This window comes from Thermobia domestica, chromosome 14, assembly GCF_964235325.1.
Source record: "Thermobia domestica chromosome 14, izTheDome1.hap1.1, whole genome shotgun sequence".
Classification (NCBI taxonomy): domain Eukaryota; kingdom Metazoa; phylum Arthropoda; class Insecta; order Zygentoma; family Lepismatidae; genus Thermobia; species Thermobia domestica.
Window position 1 is genome coordinate 64,421,302 of NC_137467.1, and position 23,770 is coordinate 64,445,071.

The following is a 23,770-nucleotide window of genomic DNA, read 5'->3' on the forward strand; positions in this document are numbered from 1 at the left end:
CTGGGTACTTGACGTAGTTCATGGATCACAAGTGCTTACTGATATTAATGTTCATACGAGAACATTTTCTCGTGCTTGTTCCGGAAAGTATATCTTTTCCCCCAAAAATATTTCGGGCTACGTGAAGTGGGTGTTCCTTATCGTATCACTTGTTCACGAATAATGAAACCGCCGGTGCTAAAGTTAATTTAATTTGTTCGTAGTTCTTTATTAACAAATTACAAATTTCAGCCATCCCAAGGAGAGATCAAAATGTTTGCTAATAATTACTGCCTGTGTTATTCTCATAAATATTGTTACCTACCATACACCGAGATTTTATATTATGATCTTTATGGTATAATGTACAACGTGGTTATTAAAGAATAGTGTGCTTTATCTGAGATAACAATGTGCTTTTATCGTGGGAAAACAATGGACAGTTGAGGTACTGGTGGTTGGGGATAGAGGACTCGGGGCAACAGAATATGTTAACCGCCGGGGCCAACTAGTAGTCAGTCCGGCCCTGTCCAAAACTCACGTTTTTAGTCTGGTAGTCATTGAACTTTACATCTACATTGTTGGCAGGTCGAGAACAAAGTTTGATTCTTTTCGCTTAACTTCTTTTTTTCCTTAACCAATCACAGCGCATTCGGAACACTTGGCTGAAATTCTCTTTATCCAAGTGTTCCTTTCTGAAGTTTCCACAAGGAAAAAATTGGAGATTTAATTACGTGTCTTCTGTGATTGGTGAACTGCTATACTTTTTTTTCAAAGACAACAGAACGCTTTCTTCATTATATCTGTTACTTTTCACTTCTTCTTCAATATTGTAAGAAATATATTTTCTCTCGTTTATTACAGCGGCGATTTCCACGGTTATAATTTCAATATCAATACTGAATGAGGAGTAAAGATTTAAACGGTGTCTTACGGCGAAGTGTTCATTAGATCGAAAATTTATAATAGATTTTCAGTGGAAAGAAAAGGATTTTTTAAAAAAAAAGTCAGGGAAGAAAACCTAGAAGGAAAGATTGTAACAAAGTGTTTGTTACAAATGTAGGAACAAGAGGCTGTTGCTGTAGTTGGTCGTCAATTTCTGATAATCAGTAATTCACAGCTGTGGGCGCAAGGAGAGTAAAACCGTTATTTTCGAAAATAACTCTACCATAGCATGATTTGATTTAGGGAATTATTGTGGTAAAATTTAATGTAGTGGCGGGTACCTTTCGTTTAGTTCCGATAAGATGTTGCAAATTGAGCCTGAGGTCTCCTAGACCACTCTTTGAGCTCGATGTTGAATTAATTTTATTATAATATAATATAGACATTAATGTAATAGGTAAATGATAACCATATATCATGCGTATGTAAAAGGTGTATCAGGAAACTAATCAACTGTAAGATGTTTCAAGTATTTTCTGTTTTCTTAAAGTATTTTCCTTTCGCTTTCTTTGTTCACACACAAAAATAATGACACTTGCTATTCGATAGAGATTTTCTTAGAATCTTTATTCAATACAAAGACTACGTCAGACACAAAAAATAAAATTAGAGTAAATTATGATTTTAACATCCCATTAGTATGCCCTCTAGGCTAAGGAAGACAGATGAAAGCAACTGAATGATGATCGAATGAGAATGTGGGAGAAAATGAAAGAAACCCACTAACATGATATTGTTCATCACAATCTTACTTGATCGAGAATTATATCAGATTCAGACACATCATAGCAACAATTTTGTACTAAAAAGTTTCTACCTAAAATCAAACCAAGTCTACCCCACCACAATAGTATCAACGGTAGATATTTAACCAAATAAATACAAGGATAGTCATACATCTTGCAACATTCTTCCAACTAAAACAGCTGAGTGGCATACTCCATAATCAATCTTAACTACAAAAGTTCAAACTGGCTTAAGTGGTAGTGTGGCAAGTTGACCATTTAATACGGAAGCCACCTTTCCACCTGTAATTTTAACTAGTGAGGATGAGTGCTGAACGACGTCTGATACATGAAATGGTACTATGTGAATTCTAACTCAGACATAATGCTGTTGTAACAACATGGAAACATTTGCGAGATGGAAAGATGAAGTAAATCATAGCACATCAACTCGTTGGTTCTGGAAATTCCGTGTATTTTGTAAAAATGTCGAAGATGCTATAAGGTCAGGCTCAGGTTAACATATTTTTATGACATATGACACGTCATTGCGGAAAATCCATCAATCAGTACACAACTTTTGTCGAAACAATTCAGCATGTCCACTTCACTGTAGTGTGTCATTTTCCGGTCAAGTTATCAAGGCAACCACACTGTGTCAAATGATCTGACTTCAGCTCAAGTCTAAAAAGAACGGTTGTTTGTCAAGAACTTCTGCAAAACGCTTGTATGTGCGTTTCATGAAGCAGATTGTCAAATACGCATAAACGTTGTTTCTTTTCTAGATTTGAATGTGGAAAATAAATATTACAGCAACGGCCAACTTACAGAACCAATTGTCAAACAGGGTCATTCCAAGCATAAAGTTCTGCTCCGTGAGTGATTAAACTACGAGTAATAATTCACTTTGAGTTCATGCCTAAATATCATATCATCAATTACGACCTTTATTCCGTTCAGTTGGACCAGATATATGCTTCACTCTGCCAAAACTAATCTTACATTGGTAAACCAAAAGCTCGCTTTGAAGGAACAGAATAACGGAAAATCACATTTGGCGCTAAAGACGCAACTAAACATTCAAGACTTTGATGGGATTGAACTTATGCCATGTTTGGCATATAGTTCTCTCAAATGTTCCTTCGTATTAGTACCTGTATCAGTCCTTGGTGTACTTCCTCAAATCATGATACTGCACCAACTAATAGTGGTGGAAACAGCAGTGTCTGATTTCTTTGCTACTAAGGACAAGACCAGGTACATGCACGGAATTGAGAAAGTGGCAAGAAGTTAGCTACAAACAGTTCAACTTGAGGTAATAACATTTTAATGTTAGCCTGTTTTAGTATTACTGGAATAAATACAAGTATGTTGTGTACCGGGATATTGTAGTCAATGGCCCCTCCTTCCATTTAGTTCCAGATTACATAATATAATGTTAAAATAGTGACACATGTTTCCATACTATTAAAATTTGAACATAAATTTGATGTAAGATATCATCTTGCCTGACTTCAACGTTAACTGCAAATTAGTGTGATAATTAATCTCAGGACTACATGAAAAATCAAATAAAATCATAATGTTATCAACATATTCTCTCTAAAACATGCATTCTCTTTTGATTCACGCAATTTACAGTACCTCTTCAGCCTGAGTGTCAGACATTAAAAGTTGAAACTTAAAATAAAATCAATCTCACATCCTCAAAAAGATACCTAATAGATATCCAGTAGTATCATTGATACCAGTTCTAACGCACTTTCTCCATCCAACCCCAAACCCGCCATTGACCATAGTACTTAAACAAAGTTACAGAGCGCAAAGTAGATTGAGTATTATACCTTGTGCACTTGCTTTTATCACATTTCAAATGATAAAAACTTACATCTAAAACTTACATCTAAAATTACTTACATCTAATTTAACTCTTCTATTCGTTGTATTTCTCTTTCTTGTCTACTCTTAGCATATTGATCATATAACTCTTTTAACTTGGGAATCAAATCTTCTTTCCTTAATTCTATATTATAATGACCCCAAGCTAGAGTATGTATACCATCATTCAATATATATCTCTTATCATCATAAGCACTTAAAGCTAACTTGTTTTCTTCTACCGAGTATACATTATGCTTTTTACTACGAATATGATTTTGTATTCTATATAACTCTTTATTTTCTAAAACACAGTTCTCATAATCCTCAAATGATATATCTTTCATAACTACACTTTCCTTTATGCCCTTTGCTTTTCTAATCGGTTCATCCTGATCTCCTTTCTTTTTGATAGCATACATTTTTAATTTCAGACCGACAAACTTTTCTATTACAACACCTTTCAATTCATCTTTAAATTTTCCTAATACCTTTTTATTAACTAATTTCAATTCATATTCATTGTTTTCTTTATAATCAGAAGTATCTAAATATTCATACATATCTTTCATATCTTCGTAAAGGTCTTCTGTTTCTATATGTGCTATAACAGAATCAGTATCAGTCATTAACAATTTAACATTGTCTTCATATCTCTTTTTCAAAACATTGTAGTAAAAATCATACAAGCATATTTTAGAGATATCTAGTACTGTCATTCCTACATAGATAGGCTTGTTAAATACAATTTTAGTTTTATACATATGAATAGCAGCTAAATTCTCAGAGAATATCGTTCTATCTTTAAAGTTAGATTTAGCTACTAAATCCTCTAACAAATTTTCATTATGTACTAATCTTACATTTATTCTTTTTCTTATATTTTCCATAGTTTTACCAAAAACGGCATCATTAGCCAATTTATAAAAATCATTCTCAAATTCATTCTTGGCTTGTGGCCGTATATTAGTATTTAGATCTATATATTTCTTTAACCAGGCTGATTGTTTAAAAGTTATTACCTTATGTATTTTCTTAAGCTTCATTCCTTGTGACAAGTAGAATTTAAGGTTTTGATAGTGTAGTATATAATGCTCTTTATCATATAGAGTTGTCAATAGCTTTGGAAGTTTTTTGTTATTAATATAGTTTTCTGGAGCTAAGGGAAAATCTGAATGTATATTATGCAGTTCTTTGGATATTCTAAGTCAACTTCTAAAATATAACCATCTTCAGAATCATCTTCTGTTTCTAGTATTGTTTTTGCTAAATGTTTCTCATTATACTTATTAACATATATCCATTGAAAACCACCATACGGCATGTGATGATTCATCGCCCAACCATACTCGTTATTTGCATCCATGTAAGTTATATAAGAGCTTTTTTTCTTCTTGTCAAAGTTATCTAAGTATTTATTATTAGCAACTGCATATCGATTTGAACATTGAGAGATTCCACCTCTTATACCCTTCTCTATAAATAGTAATTTGTCATAGTCAGTTAATAATTCTAATTTTTGTTTTGTCATCTTTAACATTGCATCCCAGAAAAACCCAGGACCGGTAAGATACCACGCTGGATCCAATTTATATGTTTTAAGAGCTGTATCTCTGAAATTTTCAATAATATCTGTTAGTTGAAGAACATCTGTTTTGTTGTAATGAATAGTAAAGTCATCTATTAACTTCAGATCGAATTCTTTACAAACTCGTACATGAAGGTTATGACGCTCAGGACTCATTTTTTCTCCTGTTAATCTGTTTGTAAATTTTTCTGGAGATAATGGAACAGGCTCCTTTAACTTTTCCTTAGAATCAACATAATCATATGGATAATCACCTTTTGTAGTTACTAGATCAAGCTTATCAATTGGAAAAAAAAACTTTAATGTTTCTCGAAATTGTTCTGGCTTTAAATTCTTTGCTAACTCTGCTAAGCTTTTTAGTAAAAATCAGAATGAATCAATGAATCTTAACTTGATAGATTTATCTTTTCCTTTTGCATCCTTATATCGAATGGTTTTTGAAAATGTAATGTAGTTTTCTTCAGTGTTAGCTATTACATGTATTTTTTCTTTCTCATCTCCACCTCCTAAGCTTTTTATAAATAAATGTGCATCATACCTAGAGAGATTGTGGAAATATACAGGAATAAATCTTGGATTTGTATATTTTAGATTGCAATAAGAGTGAGCAGCACCTCTAAATTTACCTGTTAAATGATCATGATCATGCACTTTTGTTTTACATGACTCTCTACTATTTTTAAGCTTTTTATATTCATTCTCACAATCTACTAGGACTTCTTTTATCTCTTTTCTCTGCTCTTTTATCTCTGTTATGCCATCATCCTCCTCATCTTCTATTTTGAGATGATGTTCTTCTTCCAAGTGTTTAGCTCCTTCTTTTATTTTCTTCTTTAAATACTCAATTTTAATCTTTAAACCTTCTATTTTCTTTACTAATAAACGTGGTAGATCTTCAAGACTTCCTTCACAAATATGACATATTGTGGCTGATTCATATATTTCTTCTTCCTCTTTAGATAATGGAATCATAGGTGTATAAGTATCATATATTTTTGCTATTTTGATTGCTTCTTCTGTTAACCTTTTTATAAATTCTTCTGCTACATTATCCCCTATGTATTCTACTGGCTCACTTTTATAGGATTCCAAAGTGCTTTTTACATAGTAAATAAAACTATTAGGTTCATGTGGTTGATAAGCATTTGAGTAGGATCTTTCAGGATCAGGCTGACATGTACTTATTCCTCTTAGTAATGATTCTAAGTCTGCTATTATTGTGAATGGTATTCTTAAAGAACGCCTATCATTTACAAATTCTAATATCTTATTCCACTCTCTAGGCAAAATGATTTTAGCAGCAGAATGTAAACCACAGTATTCTTCATGTTGTTTTAATAATTCTTCTGATTCAAAATGTTTAGCTAGACATCCCTCACATAAAAATCTCTTATGTCCATCTTTTGTTATTTGACTTCCAACAAGCTTCCATAAATCTTTAATCAAGCAGTAATGTGTTTTATCTTTTTTCTTTAGATATAAAAGACGAAAATGATTTTGTTTTCTTTCTTTAGGTATTTTAAGTGGGTATATCTTTTCATTATCATCTAGGGCAAAGACACTGATAGATATATTAGCTCTATTTTCAAATTTTGGTATATCTGTAATTTGCACAGGAAAGGGGATATCTTTAAAATATTTATCTAATTCATGCTCATATTGTCTAGGAACTCTTTGTGGATCTTTATTAACAGGATGTAATGCTCTTAGAACAGACCATAAGAAACATTTTTGATCTTTGTTTTTAATATTAATGCATGCTTTTCTTCTTTTAATTGTTTCTGGAAGTTCTATATATGATGATCCATTCATTGCAACGTATTTATTAATTCTTAACTCAAGATAATTAACAGAATGCAAAGTCCAACCTGAACCCTTTCCTTGAAACTCTTCCATCTCTATTCTAATTTTTCTAGTTGCATTTTCATAATACTCATTTAGATCGGTGAATTGAAGTATAATTTCATTTGATGTTTTAAAATTATGTTCTCGAATCTGTTTATCTTTTATGAAGTTACATGTGAATGACATTTACCTTAAGTGCATTAAAATATTTAAAATCAATTTTTAATCATACTTTTAACTGGTTTGCTAATTGAACGTAGGAATTTAGAAGGATCTTTATATTCACCTGTGTTTTTTATTTTGAAAGTGTGTAATCTATGTTTAAATGCTGTTTCTTCTAATTCTACTTTGATGGGTATACGTGCTGGCTTCGATTCTTCAAATACTTCTTCTTTAAATGGGAATATATTTCTAATCTGTTCATCATCATATTGTTTAAGAAGGTTTATTAGTTTTGCTTTTCTTAATCCGGAATATCTTTTGATTCCCTTTTCTTTACATAAGTTTTTTAATTCAACAACAGTATGTTTAATTAAACTCATAATTACTCTATCGTTTTATATAGAAAATCTTACTATTACTCAATTTTTATCTTCGCCGGATTATTTCCAGTCATTTTTGTACTATTTTTACTTCCATATATCCTAATACAACGCTTAACATTGTACACTCCTGTCATTGTCTACATATTACGCGTTGTATTAGAACACGACTTTTATGGGAATAACCCATCAAAGTTACATATACACATATTAAAATTACATCATTTTTGTAAACTTATTCATCATCGTCATAATCATCACTACCATATTTATATTCATCATCACTATCCAAATCAGATGTTTTTTGTTGTATTATTAATAATTCTTTTTCCTTTAACAGTATTTGCTTCTCTAGTAGTGCTGTTATGAGTTTAAGATCATGATGAATTAATTTAAGTCTATCATGTAATAAATCAAGATGTGTCTTCATATTTATTATATAGAAAATTAGCAAAAATGATCATTATTTTTTAAAATTTATATATACATACGATAGAGTAATTATGAGTTTAATTAAACATACTGTTGCTGAATTGAAAAACTTATGTAAAGAAAAGGGAATACGAGGTTATTCAAAGCTTACAAAAGCAGAACTAATATCCTTAATCAACGAACACAGAACAACTACCACAAATTCACAACAACTAACTGAACTTATAAAAGACATGGTTCAAAAATTAAATCCTGAACATATCGTAAACTACTTTGAAAATCCACTTTGTAAAAATATAGTTATAGATGTGCTTAATAATCGAAATGTCGAAGAATGGAGACAAATTTCAGAAATAAAGGATTTATCCGATAACTTTCTACATACTTTCAAAAACAAGATAAATTGGTATTCAGTTACATTTAAACATAACCTATTACTTTCTTTTATTGAAAATCACAAAGAACACATTGATTGAGTTAGATTATCAAGAAGATCTGACTAAACACGAATGCATTATTAGTAAGTATGGCGATATGATTTTCTGGGATGAATTGTGTGAGCCAAAGTTTGATTCAAGGTATGGGCGATATTCTCATCTAAAACCAGAATTCGTATTAAAACATAAAGAACATGTAAGACAACATATAAGATGGTATTACTACACTGATGAATATGCTCGACAAATGACGGAAGATTTTCTTAATGAGTTTAAAGAAGAGATTGATTGGCCTGCATTCACTGAAAAAAATAACTGGAGAAAGTATACAGAGAAACAAGCTATTAATTTTTGTACACAATTCAGAGAATACTTACAATGGGATATAATCTCTTATCATTCAAATTTGCTCACACTTGCATTCCTAAGAACCTTTAAAGATAAACTCTGTTGGGATGCAGTTTTTAAAAAGTGTCATATTGAAAGAAAAGAACAAACAGCCTTCTTGAGCGAATTTAATTCTCTTATCAATTGGCGAGCTATTACACCGAAATTAGATGAAACACATGTAAGAAAATATCAAAATAAAGTTTATTGGCCATATGTTAGTTTAGATGATAAAAGCGAAAAATTCATTCTCGAGTTTGAAAGCAAAGGTTTAAATTTAAATGAGATAGCATATAATTGTTGGAATAGGAGTTTTTCTGAAAGCTTTATAATGAGAATCAAAGACAAGATCAATATAGTTCAATTCTTAAGATTCAATAGACATGTTAGCGATAGCCTTAGAAACAAACTAATGTTACTTTCAACAGGTTTACGCTTAATAGAAAACTCAGAAGAATGTCCAATATGCAAAGAAACAAAAACTCAATTGTGTAAAACAGCATGAGAACATGTGTTCTGTGTTGAGTGTATGGTTACCTGGTTAGGAAATAATAACACTTGTCCTTTGTGTAGAACGGTTATACATAATAATACAATTGATAACCCGGTTTATTCTAGATATTGATAGCACGTTTTTATGTAGAATTAGGTTAGTGTAGATTAATGTTAAACTTTTATGATCAATAATCATAAAAGTTATATTTACATAACCCTTACCTTTATGAATATCTCATCATCTTCTCCATCCACATGACAATCATACTTTTTCTTTTACTTTATTTAGAAGGTTGATTGAGTTTGGATACTCCCTTACAACTAAAACAATCATCATTCATCTTAGCTTAAACACAAGTGGAATGATTCACTATTCATACTAACCTTTTATGTAATAATAACCATAAAAGACATTATATATTTACACTACAACATTACTTTTATCTATCCAACTATTATGTGATTCATCAAATCCTAACCATTTAACGTATACTTTATTACCTTTCTTTCTCAACACTTTCTCCACCAAGTATTCATCTTTATGTTTCGTCTTTAATAGTTCTGGTTCATAAAATCTACCTTGCACATCCTCTTCTTCTAAATCTTTAATGCTATATGTAGGCGGATTAGATGGAATAACTTCACTAATAACAAATACTTCTGTTGACCAATTAGGTGTATATCCTTTCTCAAATAACCCTTTCGACTTACTTATACGAACATGATCACCTAATTTGTATTTGGGCTTAACACGCTTATATTCTTTTTGATACACTTTCTCTAATATTGTTCGCTCATTTTTCTTGTTAACTTCTATAGGTTTTAAACCAATTGTTCTATGGATTTGATGATTATACTCTTTAACTAGTGTTGGTAATGTATCTATCCATTTGTAATTTCCTTGTGTTGTGAACTTCTTCCACATGTTCTGTTTAAGTGTTCTATTGAATCTTTCAACAACAGAAGCATTCTTACCACTATAGGTTGAGTAATGATTAATCTTATTTACCTCCATCAACTTTTTAAATTCTTTATTGTAAAACTCTTTACCTTGATCTGTTTGTAAATTATTAGGTTTTCTTACTTTTAACACTGATTCAAATGCTTCTGTAACATTCTTACCACTCTTATCTTTAACAGGAATAGCAAACGCATATTTTGAGAACACATCTATAATCGTTAGCAGATACTTATAGCCTTTATTTGATTTTGAAACACCTTTTAACATACCACTATCCATTGCAACAAGATCTGCTTGCCATAAATCATCTATACCTTTAACAATAACACTTAACCTAGGATAATTCTTTCTAGATGGTTTATGAATTTCTTCTATAATGTCTTCTCTAATACCTTCACCTTCATATAGTCAATCGGACTTTTTAATGAATTGGGATTTATTAGTACCACATACAACACATATACCTTTCTTAATATATCTTCCATTCTTTGTTTGTTCTATTCTAATGTTATCTATTTTTGTATCTGTTGATTTCTTACACTTAACACAATACATCATACTATTTATTATATGGAAAATTATTAACCTCAATCTATAATTCAAACACTATATCAACTAACAACATCATTCTAAAGATCGGCCTAATTCAAACTATAATTCAAGCATATGTTTGTTTGATGTTGTTGCCGATATTTGATGATTAATACTATAATTAACGGTGTCGGTATTTAATGATTAATACTATAATTAATGCTGTTGTTGATTAATACTATAATTAATGCTGTTGTTTTTATTTGTTGATTAATACTATAATTGATCATGAACTTCAATCTATAATTCAATCTATAATCAATCTATATAATAACTTCTACAATTCAAACACTGTTCATCTATATAATTTAATCAATATAACATTCTATAACAGTTTATAATTCGAACAATAATTCAATCTATATAACAATTTATAATTCATCTGCATAATTCAATTTAGAATGTTGTTATATAGATTGAATTAAAATGTTGTTATATAGATTGAATTAGAATGTTGTTATATAGATTGAATATAGCAAATGGTTTTAGGAAAGCTCTCTTTCTATGTACATTACAACAAACAATAATTGACCTTCATCCATAGCTGAATTTTTATTTGGTTTAATTGTAATTATATCGTTCTTCTTAAAGTTAAAAGGTAAATTTTCAATCAAAGTATCACCCAAATATATCTCTAGAAAGTATTTATCCAAACTTAATTCCATGTGCATTATTTTCCCATTATAGAGAAATTTGTAACCTTTAGAGAGATTAAATATTCTAGAGATTGGTTCCTTAACATTTTTAGCTCTTAATCGATATAGTAGAGGTATGGTTTCCTTCTGCATAATCAATTTAGTAGTATCCATCCTAACCTTTTGAAAATCTTCTTTATATATGTGTCTCGTAATGTTTTTAATACATCTTCAAATTTGTTTCTATCACCTTCCAATTGACTATTAACATTACTATTTATTAAATCTAGCTGTTGTAAAGTTACTACATCATGTTGGTCAATTGCATCACCTACATTAACAAGTCTTTTGTTTTTGCAATCAACCCATGTTATATTATTTGATGTAAAAACTTCACTTACATGATTGAGGTTTGTAGTCCCCCTTTTAGTATTACCAAAAATATCCATATTTATTATATAATAATTTGAATTATTTAACAGCAAGTAAAACAGTTATACGAGCTCCACCAAAATCAATCAAATCACCATTCTCATCTTTAATTGAAACTTTGAAATTATTAAATTTATTGTGATGTATTGGGAAAAATATCTTTTCATTAGGTTCATATATAATTGGTTCTCTAAACTCTGCATTTGTTCTAAATGTTGCAATTAAGTCTGTTTCGTTGTGTCATTGTGTTTTAAAATCATACCTTCTGCTAAATCACAGTGAATATTTATAGTATCAAACGGATGAAACTTTGGTGGCTTATCTCCAACATGTTCTATATTATTAATTAACTTTTTCTCACTAAAACCTAATACAGTATTAATGGTATCTAAGGTTATATCACAAACCTCACTAAATATTTTAACTCTATTTCTCTTCCTGTCTTCCGTAATTTCAAAAGTATGAATTCATCAGTCTTTGAATTCATCAGTGTAGAATGGAAGGTTTGATTTAATATATTCTTCTAATTCTTTTAAACTATATTGACCAGGTTGAACTATGGCTTGTCTTGTAACTTCAGGTTCTTCACTGCAAAACGTTAATATATTATTTTTTCTGTAATATTTGGAGTTAAGTATGTTGTGTAAAATCCTGCAACAGCTACTTCTATATCGTTTTCAAATGGGTAGTGCAAAGACATGTTTAATACAGATGAATAACAATTTAAATTAAATACTTTAGTTTATTATATAATAAATAATTAAAACGGATAATTGGGATATTAAAGTAAGTTTAACAGAAGAAACAGCGAAGAGAAAGAGGAATGGTGAGTTGTTACCTGATGATATAAGATGTTTAATAGTTGGGTCTAGTGGATGTGGTAAAACAACCTTAATGATTGATAATTTTTTGTTGGCACCTAAATGGTTAAAATATGCAAATGTTTATATCTATTCTAAAAGTCTAAATCAACCTAAATACCGACACTTAATACAACTTTTTCGAGATATAGAACGTAATATTAAAGATACAGTAGCAATAATAAAAGGAAACAATGAAGAGATTATTCCATTAGATGAATGTGAGGACTATTCTGTGGTAGTATTTGATGATTTCATATTAGAAAAACAAAACCACGTTAGAGAATATTTTACTCGAGGTCGTCATAAGGGTTTGAACTGTTTCTATCTTGGACAAACATATTCTAAAGTACCAAAACAATTAATTAGGGATAACAAACTTTCTTTGTATATTTAGACAGGACAATGTAAATTTAAAACATATATATGATGAATTTGTTGCATCTGATATGTCGTTTGAAAAATTACAATTATTATGTAGCAAGTGTTGGAGTGAAGAACATGCTTTCTTAACAATAGATATGACTAGGAAGGTGAATAATGGTAAATATAGAAATAAAATTAAAGAATTTCTAAAAGTGTGAACTAAACGTATATGAATGTAAGTGAACGTATATGTTATGTTATGTTATGTTATGTTATGTTGTTTTTATTTTCCTTTATATAATAAATGGATGTTAATAAAGCTAAGAAGTATATTAAGTTAAAAGAAGAACTTATTAAAAAATTTAAGGAAATTAAACAAAGTAATCGAAGTAAGTATGAGAAATTTAAAAAAACAAGATCAGCCTGTTATTGATGCAATTAAAGATTTAGGGCAAGATATATCAAAAGTAACAGAAGAAAATAAAAATCTAATTCAAGAGTTAGTTCCAGTTGTACATAAAAGTGCGAGAGTGGATTCAAGCTTATTAGAAACACCACCTATGTATGATAGTCCTATAAATGAAAGTGATACGCCTATAACAGAAGAAATAAAACACATGAAAAACAAATTAAATATAAAGTAGAAGGAATAGAATCTTTAGCAACAACTCATTTTGGTAAGATTGCCTCAAGATATTATGCAACAAGAGATGATAAAAGTTTTGGAATACAACCATATGATGAAGTTGGGGAAATTATACATATGATAGGAAATGCAGAAGTTAGAATTCATGGTGACGATTTAGTTATTAATAATCGACATTATACAGGAACAGAAGGTTTATGGGAATTATTGACAAAACATAATCCAACAAATTATAATGATGATGATCTAGAAAAATATAAACAAATAGTAATTGATTCTAGTGTTGCATTTCATAATAATGATCCAAGTACAAGAAAACAAAAATCTAGTAAAGGTAAAAAATATAAAGAGATTATCAAACCTATTTGGGATGAATATATAAAATTAACAACACCTTCAAAAAAGACACCAAAATCTGGAGAAGGAATAAAGGTATATAACGAATTATCAAAAGAATACATATGGATTGATGATTTGAGAAAACTGATTGATCGCTTGATTGTTATTGATGGGGAAGAAAAATTTGGAAATGATAACTTTTATAATGAGAAAGTAGGTATTATGGATATGATTAATTCTAAACTCATACAATTTATTCCTAATGATCCAAAAGGTATAGGTTATTTGATAAAGATATTGAATACGTTGCCACCAAAATTTTGGAATAGTGAAAAGTATGGAAAAGGATTAATGAATAGGATTTTAAACATGAAAGGAATTCCAGAGTTACATATACCAGGTTATGAATTTTGCGGACCTTTTACTAAGTTACAAGAAAGATTAGAAAGAGGTGATAAAGGTATTAATCGATTAGATGAGGCTTGTAAAGAACATGATATATACTATAGGGATAATAAAGATACAGAATCAAGACATATTGCAGATAAGGAATTAGAAAATAAAGCTTGGGAAAAAGTTTTTGCTAAAGATGCTAATTTAATAACTGAAAAACTACCTGCTCTTGGAACTGCTTTAGTGATGAATACAAAAGTAAGATTTGGTTTAGGTTTATAAGTAAGATTTGGTTTAGGTTTATAAGTATTTTTTAGATTTAGGTATATATGAACTTTTTATGGAAATTTTTCATAAAAAGCTTTTAATTATATAATAAATATGCAGTTAAAAGGATTTACATTTACGATTCCTAATGAGGAACTTAAACAATTAAATATAGATCATATTTTAACTAACAACTCAAACAAAAGGAAGCAAAACTAAGTAAAGGACAATGTATGTCTCTATCTCTTTCTATACCACAACTTAAGAAAATAAACAAAGAAATGAAGACAAATGATAATAAAGTTCATAATGGCGGTTTTATATTTACTATTCCAACAATTTTAGCTTTAATAGGTGCTCTAGGTTCTGTTGCTGGAGGTTCGGCTGCTATTGCTAAGACTGTAGATGATGCAAAAAAGAATAAAATGGAATTAGAGGAACAAAAGCGACATAACTTACCAATGGAAGAAAAACAAGGTGGTAAGCTTTCAAAAAACGTAAACTCCAAAACAGTAAAGAAAAAGAAGAAATTAAACCTTTAAGTAATTTAGACCTAATACAACTTGTTAAAAAACTTAAGATAAGAAACTTTAGAGGTGTATTTATGAGTGATGAATTGCCTAAACATCCAAGGAAGAATGAGTGTGGTATTGTTAATTTTGATACGTCTAAAAATATAGGAACGCATTGGATTTGTTATTGGAAAAAAGGAAATAGAAAGTATGTGTTTGATTCATTTGGAGGTAATCCGCCAAAAACACTCGTAAAATATCTTGGTCATAATATAGAGTACAATAGCAGCCGTATACAACATTTTAACGAGGTAATTTGTGGACATTTATGCATTACAGTGTTAAAAATGTTTACAGATGGGTATAGTTTTTCAGAAATTGTTAGTCAGGTGAATAGGAATAAGGATATTTGGAGAAGTTATATTTAAGTTGTTATGGGTTTATTTTATGGACTTAATTCATAAAACGATTACAAATATTTTTTATAATAAATATGGATAAGATAGAATCATATGAATTACAATCCTTTCAACCTAATCAAAAAACAATCGAGAATTTAAATAAGCCAAACAGGTCTATTGAATTAGATATTGACGTGGGTGATGGCTTCATACATCCTTATTATGCTGATATTTATGTAACTTTTGAAATTAGAGGTAGAGATGCAGATGGAGAATATACTACTGGTCAAAATATTACACTTATTAATAATTTCTTCCCACATCTGTTTTCTCAAATTCAAGTTAGTAAGCATGGACAAATATTAGATATTATAGATTATCCTGGTTTAACTTCAACAGCTGTAAACACATGTACGATTTCAAAACCAGAGGCAAATCACTATGATGTATGTGGATGGGAAGGAATTACGTGGGCAAGAACAGATGAAGAAATAGTGTTTTTGCTAAGACTTTTGCCAGGATTTTGTTCAGATTTTAAAGATATTATGTGGAAAGGAGGATTGAAATATACATTTAAAAGAAGTGGTTCTGATGATAACGCATTTGCTATTTGGAAAACAAAAAAGCAGGATGGAACATATGAGAATGATCAACCGCATCCAGGTAAAATTAAGATTACAAATATGGAGTTAAGAATGCCTATTGTTAATTATGAACCCAACTATGCCACCTTGTTAAGATCTAATATGTTAAAAGAAGGTAAGATTCCCATTTCATTCAACACGTATCAATGTTTGCAGAAGACTGTTAGTGGAAAGTATTTAGAATTCGATTTAACCACACAATTTAACTCAAGTGAATTTGATATGCCTAATTTTGTGATTGCCTTTTTCCAAACTGATGGAAATGATAATCAAGAAAGACATTCAAGCTATTTTGATCATTGTAAAGTTCAGAATATCCATTTTCGTAATTCTAGAAATGAATCTTTCCCATTAGAATCTTTAAACTTAGATTTTGCAAAACATAAGTATTTGAAAGTTTATGAAATGTATACGGTATATAAGCGAGCTACAATTGGAAATACTGAGATGTTTTATTATCCTAAAGAATTTTTAGAAAATAGACCAATGTTCGTAATTAACACAAGCAAGCATAAATCAGTAACTGTAAGTGATAGAACTAATTTGAAACTGACTGTTAATTTTGAAAGCGATGTACCAGATAAACCAATTTGCTATGTTGTTATGATTGGTAAGAAAAATTTAGAGTATGATGTTGAGAAAGAAAAAATAATTGAGAAGATATAAATCAATTATATGTTTATTAGATTTGTTTAGTTTGTAAGTGTTTTTATGACAATATCATAAAAACTTATTTAATAAAATGGCTATTCCAGATAACATTCCACGTGAGAATTTAATTGTGTTAATTGAAGACACTATATTAAATCTTGAGAAGTTATTAATTAAAAACAAAAGGAAGTTCAAGATAATAAAATGTGTTTATACTACTCTTATTACGTTATCAATTCTATTATCAGCTTCTACAGGGTTCATCAATGTGTTTATTCCTGTTACAGTATATTCAATTACTACAACTGCATTTGCTTCGGCTTCTGCTGTTATCACTGGTCTATCAACACGGCTTAATATAGCTTCAAAGAAAGAATATTATAAAAATATGGTGAATCGAATTGGGCTGTTTAAAGATGAGCTTAATGTAATTAAGCTCATGAATGGTGAATTAACAGATGAAAATGTAAGAGATATTGTTAACAGAATCAATGACATACTTAACGAAATTCGAGACTATTAGAAAAAATTCTATATAATAAATATGGCAAAACACGTTGATTTTTTAAATAAACTTGGAAGTCTTGAACAAAAACAGGTTATTGGATTAAGAGAATTAGAATTAAATACAGAATATAAGATTGAGAAAATGGAAAAGATTAAAACTAAGTTTGGAAAGAGCATTTTAGTTGAATGTGAAGAGTTTAAGGTATTTCTTCCACCTAGATTTACAAAACACTTAACAGATAAAATGATTGATGAGATCGTTAAAGATGGAATAAAAATCAAATACACTGGTTTAAAAGATAACTATCCAACTGTTGAGTTCTGCATGTAAATTTCAAATGAGGATCGGTTTTGTGAATCCAAAGAATAATAAAAATGAACAAAAATATGTCGTCAGAAGTAAAAAATGGAGTGAATAGAATGGATCCTCAAAAGAAATTTATACTTACTAATAATTTCAATGTAATTGTGAAAAATGTGCAGACCGAAGTTCAAGTTGTTTTTGATATTAACGGTTGTCTATTCAGCTTGAATTATGATCAGTGGACAGAGTTTAAGAAGTCATTGTTTCCTATTGAGAACGAGGTTAGCAGAAGATTCCATTATCAATATCCGAACTTGTAATTTTAAGTATGTTCTAAGTGTATAAGTGTTTTTTACGATTTCATTATCAATATCTGAACTTGTAATTTTAAGTGTATAAGTGTTTTTATAGTTTCAAGATTATAAAAACTAAGACCTTTGGATATATAGAACACAATGTCATTTGAATTTTAAAGATACATGTATAAATAAGGGATTTATTTGAGTTTTAGTAATTATATCCTTAGAGTAATGCAATTTATAAGACATTCAATAGATAGTCAATTTATTTCTCTATTCATTGCCGTTTGAATTTTGAAAATCGGTTAATATTTGATGAAGTTATAACAAATTCGAAATAGTATCTTTAGAGTTATGCAACCCGCAATACAATCAAAAAATAGCAATTTTTTTCTTTATCGATTGTCGTTTGAATTTTGAAAATCGGTTAATAAACAACGAAGTTATAACGATCTGGAGATATTTTCCCTCATGAGCCGCCATTAAAACAGGAGTTGATTATCGCTTCAAAAAAATATTTACCTTTTTTAGTACTAGTTAATTTGTAATAGTTTCAGAGCTTAATTCATAATTTTAACAATTCTGGAAAAACATGTTAAAAAATGTTAGTTTCCAACCCTGTTTGTCACGTGAAGGCAAAAAGCATCACGTTACATTGTCACGTTATCTAGCTACAATTTTCTCTCTCTTCACAATCGAAAAAGTTTTAAAATTCTTAGTTTAGTTGTAACGTGACAGGATTGGTATTGTTATTACTACACTTCCATATACTGCTTGACTACTAAAAAGAAAGAAAGGAAAAACATCTAGACTGCCTGAGAGAATGCAACTTGTGACTTAAAAAGAAACAAGTTCTCCTTTACATTGTTACTACAGCTATCTTCATATGGAAGTCACGTACACAATTTGCATGCAAAATCTTCCTCATATACAATAAAAGTGGATAACCTTGGCTTTAGTCCAACTTATTTTTTTTATTCTCACCAAGCAAACTGGATTGTGTGTGTCTGTGTGCATGTATTAGTGAGTTAGATGAATGAAAATATATATATACTGTGCGTTTATTCAATACTCATATACAGTTTAAGTTCATCATCTTATTACTCGGGCATTTGTGAATCGATTTTAATCAAACAAAAAGTATCTGTTAAATTAAAGACAGCACTATAAGTTATAAGTTTTAGATGTAAGATTTTATGATTTTAAATGTCATAAAACAGTAGTTTATTTATCTTTACTCCCAATTTGAATAAGGCATCATCCTTACCCTCCATTTCAAAAATGCATTCATATAATCAATCCACTTGTTATTATTAATATGATTGATAAAGATATGATGGTTCTTAAAACTGAAATAGTAGTCTAAATTTTTATAGGGTAATGCATTATTCCACAGCTCGTGTATTTTATTAAGATGATATTTTGCTCTGTCATCAAGTTGAACTTTTCCATTCTTATAGTCGATGTAAAATTCTAAAAACATTAGTTTGATATAATTCAGCTCGTTTTGTAAGTCTATAAATTCTTTTTCAGATAATTGTTCAGGATTTACAACATGATAAGCAAACGCACCTATTTTTTCTGTTTCATCATTTTGTTTGCTCATTTTATTCCGGCATGCTTTACACTCATCTCGTCTTGTATTTCCATTTCGAGCAAATTCTTGATATTGTTTTAATTCTCCACAAATTACACACTTTTTCATGATTTATTAAATATAAAATATCTAAAATAATTAATTCATTGTTTTGTTATAATTACATTGATTTCTGCAATTTGATTTTAAATGTGATAAAAGCCAGTGCACAAGGTACAATACTCAATCTACTTTGCGCTCTGTAACTTTGTTTAAGTACTATGGTCAATGGCGGGTTTGGGGTAACTTTGTTTAAGTACTATGGTCAGTGGCGGGTTTGGGGTTGGATGGGGAAAGTGCGTCAGAACTGGTATCAATGATACTACTATATCCCAATACCATAAGCTTAAAAAATGCATAACCAAGCTCATAGTTTCAATGAAATAAACTGAATATTCCGAATTTTCTCTCGATCTCTCTTTATCCCACTACTGTAACGTCCACCTCCACCTAACCTCTTCAGCTCGAACCCAAATCGAGAGTGTTTCAAAAATAATAACAATAACAAAAACTGTCGATTTGAACTCTTTTAGAAAAAGCCTTGGCGATGGGGCTTACAGACAGGCTCCTCCTCATCCCAGTTCAATGTAAAATTAACAATATGATCCAATATTCCTTGTGCAAATCGAAACAAATCAGGATAGACATATATACATATGAACAAAATAAACACAAGGATTCAATTATCAATAACAATTTTATTCAACCAGAGAAAGTGGTTGTGTATATGCGTTATTGCGTTAGAATAATGCGTAAACACAAAACGAATAACAAAATATAAAATTCCAAAGTATGAAATGTACATGAATTTTAGCTATCTAATTTTGATAAAAATTGGTCGTTTCAGATAAAGTGTTGTATCAAAGTTAATAATTTCCACATCAGAGAAAGCGAATTCTCAGAAATGTATCAAATTATTATCAATTAATTTAGTCAAATTCACGAATCAGCAAAAATATAATCCTATACGACAATATTTGCGAATTATCTAAGAAAAATTCCAGTCTTAATTCTGAACAATTTTTTGCGAAGCAATCAACTAATTGAATAACTCTGAGTAACAATAAATTCTCTCAAAATCCTAGTCATTTTAAGTATTTAATCTGACAACAAATTTTCTTAATTATCTATGAACTTCTGGACATAAATATATTGTCGGCGCATGAATAATATTTCAACCTGACAAATCTTTTACTACTATTGACTCAATTCCTCAATTCGTTTATTAAACCAAAGCTTAATTTACCAAATTTATTCTCCATTTAAACATTTACTTTTTGGAGAAAAATAAAAAGAACTATTATCAATTCTAACCAAATATGCAGGCTTATATACGTCTAAATCGAAATAGATAATCATTAAATAACTGAAAAACAAGAATGGAAGAAATACTGGATCACTATTCAATAAACCATTTAATTTTCCTCTACAATATCCCGCTCAAAATTCTCTCGCCAAATCTGGGGTATTGATTAACAAGAAAAGAGTACTATTAGGGAATATATACCAAATTTCTATCCTAAACAAGGCGGATATTCGAGTCACAACATGACAATACAAAAACATGAAACGTGACACAACTACTTTTCTTTTATTAACAAGTAATTCACACTCACCTTATTCGATGTTCTATATTTTACCTCCATTCCTTGCAATCAAAGTTGAAACCTCCGGCCCCTGTCAGACTAAATTTTCGTGAACCTTAGCATTCGACACGATTGATTGAGTGATTCGATTCGGTAGATTGAGTGCCAGTGAATGAATTACCGTCGCCATTCACCCGAGTTTTCAAAGCTACTAAGGCAACAACATTTTCAAAATGAAATAGTTATATCGAATTAAATACACGTTTTAAAACTAACTAACTAACTATGGCCTATCGAACCCGGACGTTCAATGCCGCGTTCACAAAAGCTCTACACTGACTTCTATCCTTTGCCAATTGGATCCAGTTTCTACTTTGTATTCCAATCTCTGCGAGATCCATCTTAATATTGTCTTCCCATCTGCGCCTAGGTCTTCCTAATGGTCGTTTTCCGATTGGTCTTCCAGTCAAGACTTTGAAAGCGTTTCTACTTTCTTCCATTCTAGCTACATGACCCGCCCACCTAAGCCTTCTAGATTTGACGACCCTAACAATGTTGGGTAAACCATATAACTTATGTAGTTCCTCATTATGAAGTTTCCGCCATTCCCCATTCCCGTTCCTCTTGGGTCCGAATATTCGTCTCAGCTGGTAAAATTCAAGACCGATCATCCAGCCACAAATTAAACTTTCAACATTTTTCCACCACACAACTACGATTCTCCACATACAAGGTTACCATAAAAACTTGAAGTAGGCACTATTCCACATACTTCTGTGATTACAAATTCACAAAATAAATTAAACTCAATATTAAACAGCACTGTATAAGTAAAGCATCACTTTACAGCGGGCATTTAAATTCCCCCGAAATAGGCCACCTCGGCTTGGCTTCAATCTCTTTCTTAGAGATTGCCGTCTTAACAAAATATCATAAAACCCACAGTTGGGCATTTATGTTGAAGTCTCACTTCTAGTAATATAGCACACTTAGTAATAACTATCTTTCATTTCTTTGGCACTATGTTCCAAGTTGCCCCATGCTAACCACTTTGACATAAAATAACGAAGCACTTCCAACAACTAGCCAAACGAACGGAAAGAGCTAGGAAAATTAGGGAACAAGTCAGGTAACACGGAGTGTTACGCTGACTCGAAGACCAAATCGCGTGACCAAGCCACGCCCCCTCCTACGCAATTTCATACCTTTTTCTCTCTCTCACAGCAAAACTCTACGAACCAAATCTTTCTTTTTCATTCATTTCATTTAAGCTTTTTTTTTAAAGTAACAGTCCTAAACAATGGCCAGTTTAAATACAATGGGACTTATTCAGAGTCATTTTAACGTCTGATTAACGTCATACTACGGAGTTGACTAAAGGATGGTTATCAAACTTGTATTTAGAGTCTCTGATTAGGACGTAGTATTTGACGAAGTCAATAACGTGTGACTAATTAATCTAGAGCAGAGGCTAATCTTTTCTCCACGGTTTAGCGTGCGACACAACATTACGTATTTCGTATTTCATGTGTTTTCATTTATACAGACTTCGCGTGCGCTGATTTACTTTTCCGTAGTTCCCACATTTGTTTTTCTATCCCAATGCATTGGGGTTATACAAGTTAATCACACCCAAATCATCTTTTTAGTTGTACTCAAAGTAGACTCTGAATACCAAAAAGTGCACCTTCCTTAGTAAAGAGAATACTACTAACTAGTATCTGACTAACACTCGGTTAACGAATTCTCTCTGAATACCGCCCAATGCAATTAATTAATGACTAATCATAGTTTTTTTTGTTTTACGTCCCACGGTTATGCCGGTTAGGCTAAAGGAGACGGTGATGATGAGAGATGAATGAAATGGTGGAATGAAGAAAGTGGGAGGAAACGGGAGAACTCCGAGAAAACTCACGGACACGGTGTTTGTCCACCACAAAGTTCACTTGGCGGGAGTAGGGTTTGAACCCGGGACCCCAAGCACCAGAGGGGAACGCTCTACCACTGAGCCACCGCGGCCCGACTAATCATAGTTAAATATAACAACATTCAGAGTAATTATAACCAAATATTATTGACACTCCTTATTTTTTTCTTTTTTATGTAATCCTTGAACGAGTCCATTTTTCGTAGGTACAGGCAGCTCAAAAATGATAACTCATTACACTACAGTGGGACCGCGGTGGCTCAGTGGTAGAGCAATCACCTCTGGTGCTTGCAGTCCCGGGTTCGATCCCAGCCCCCGCCAAGTGAACTTTGTGGTGGACAAACACCGTGTGCGTGGGTTTTCTCGGGGTTCTCCCGTTTGCTCCCACTTCCTTCATTCCACAATTTCATTCATTACTCATTATCACCGTCTCCTTTAGCCTAACCGTCATAAGCGTGGGACGTAAAACTTAAAGATTTCATTTCATTTTTTCGTTACACTACACGTAGGAGATCAACGTGCATTGTTATTCCTGGTTGAAGAAGAGGGTCTAACAGCGA

At 30.8% G+C, this 23,770-nt stretch overlaps 1 protein-coding gene across 4 annotated transcripts in view; it reads left to right on the forward strand.

Moving 5' to 3' along the window:
* Nucleotides 1-23,770, forward strand: part of LOC145669707 (uncharacterized) — a 925,722-nt gene that overhangs the window by 767,414 nt on the left and 134,538 nt on the right. The gene's annotated exons all lie outside the window — the stretch shown is intronic.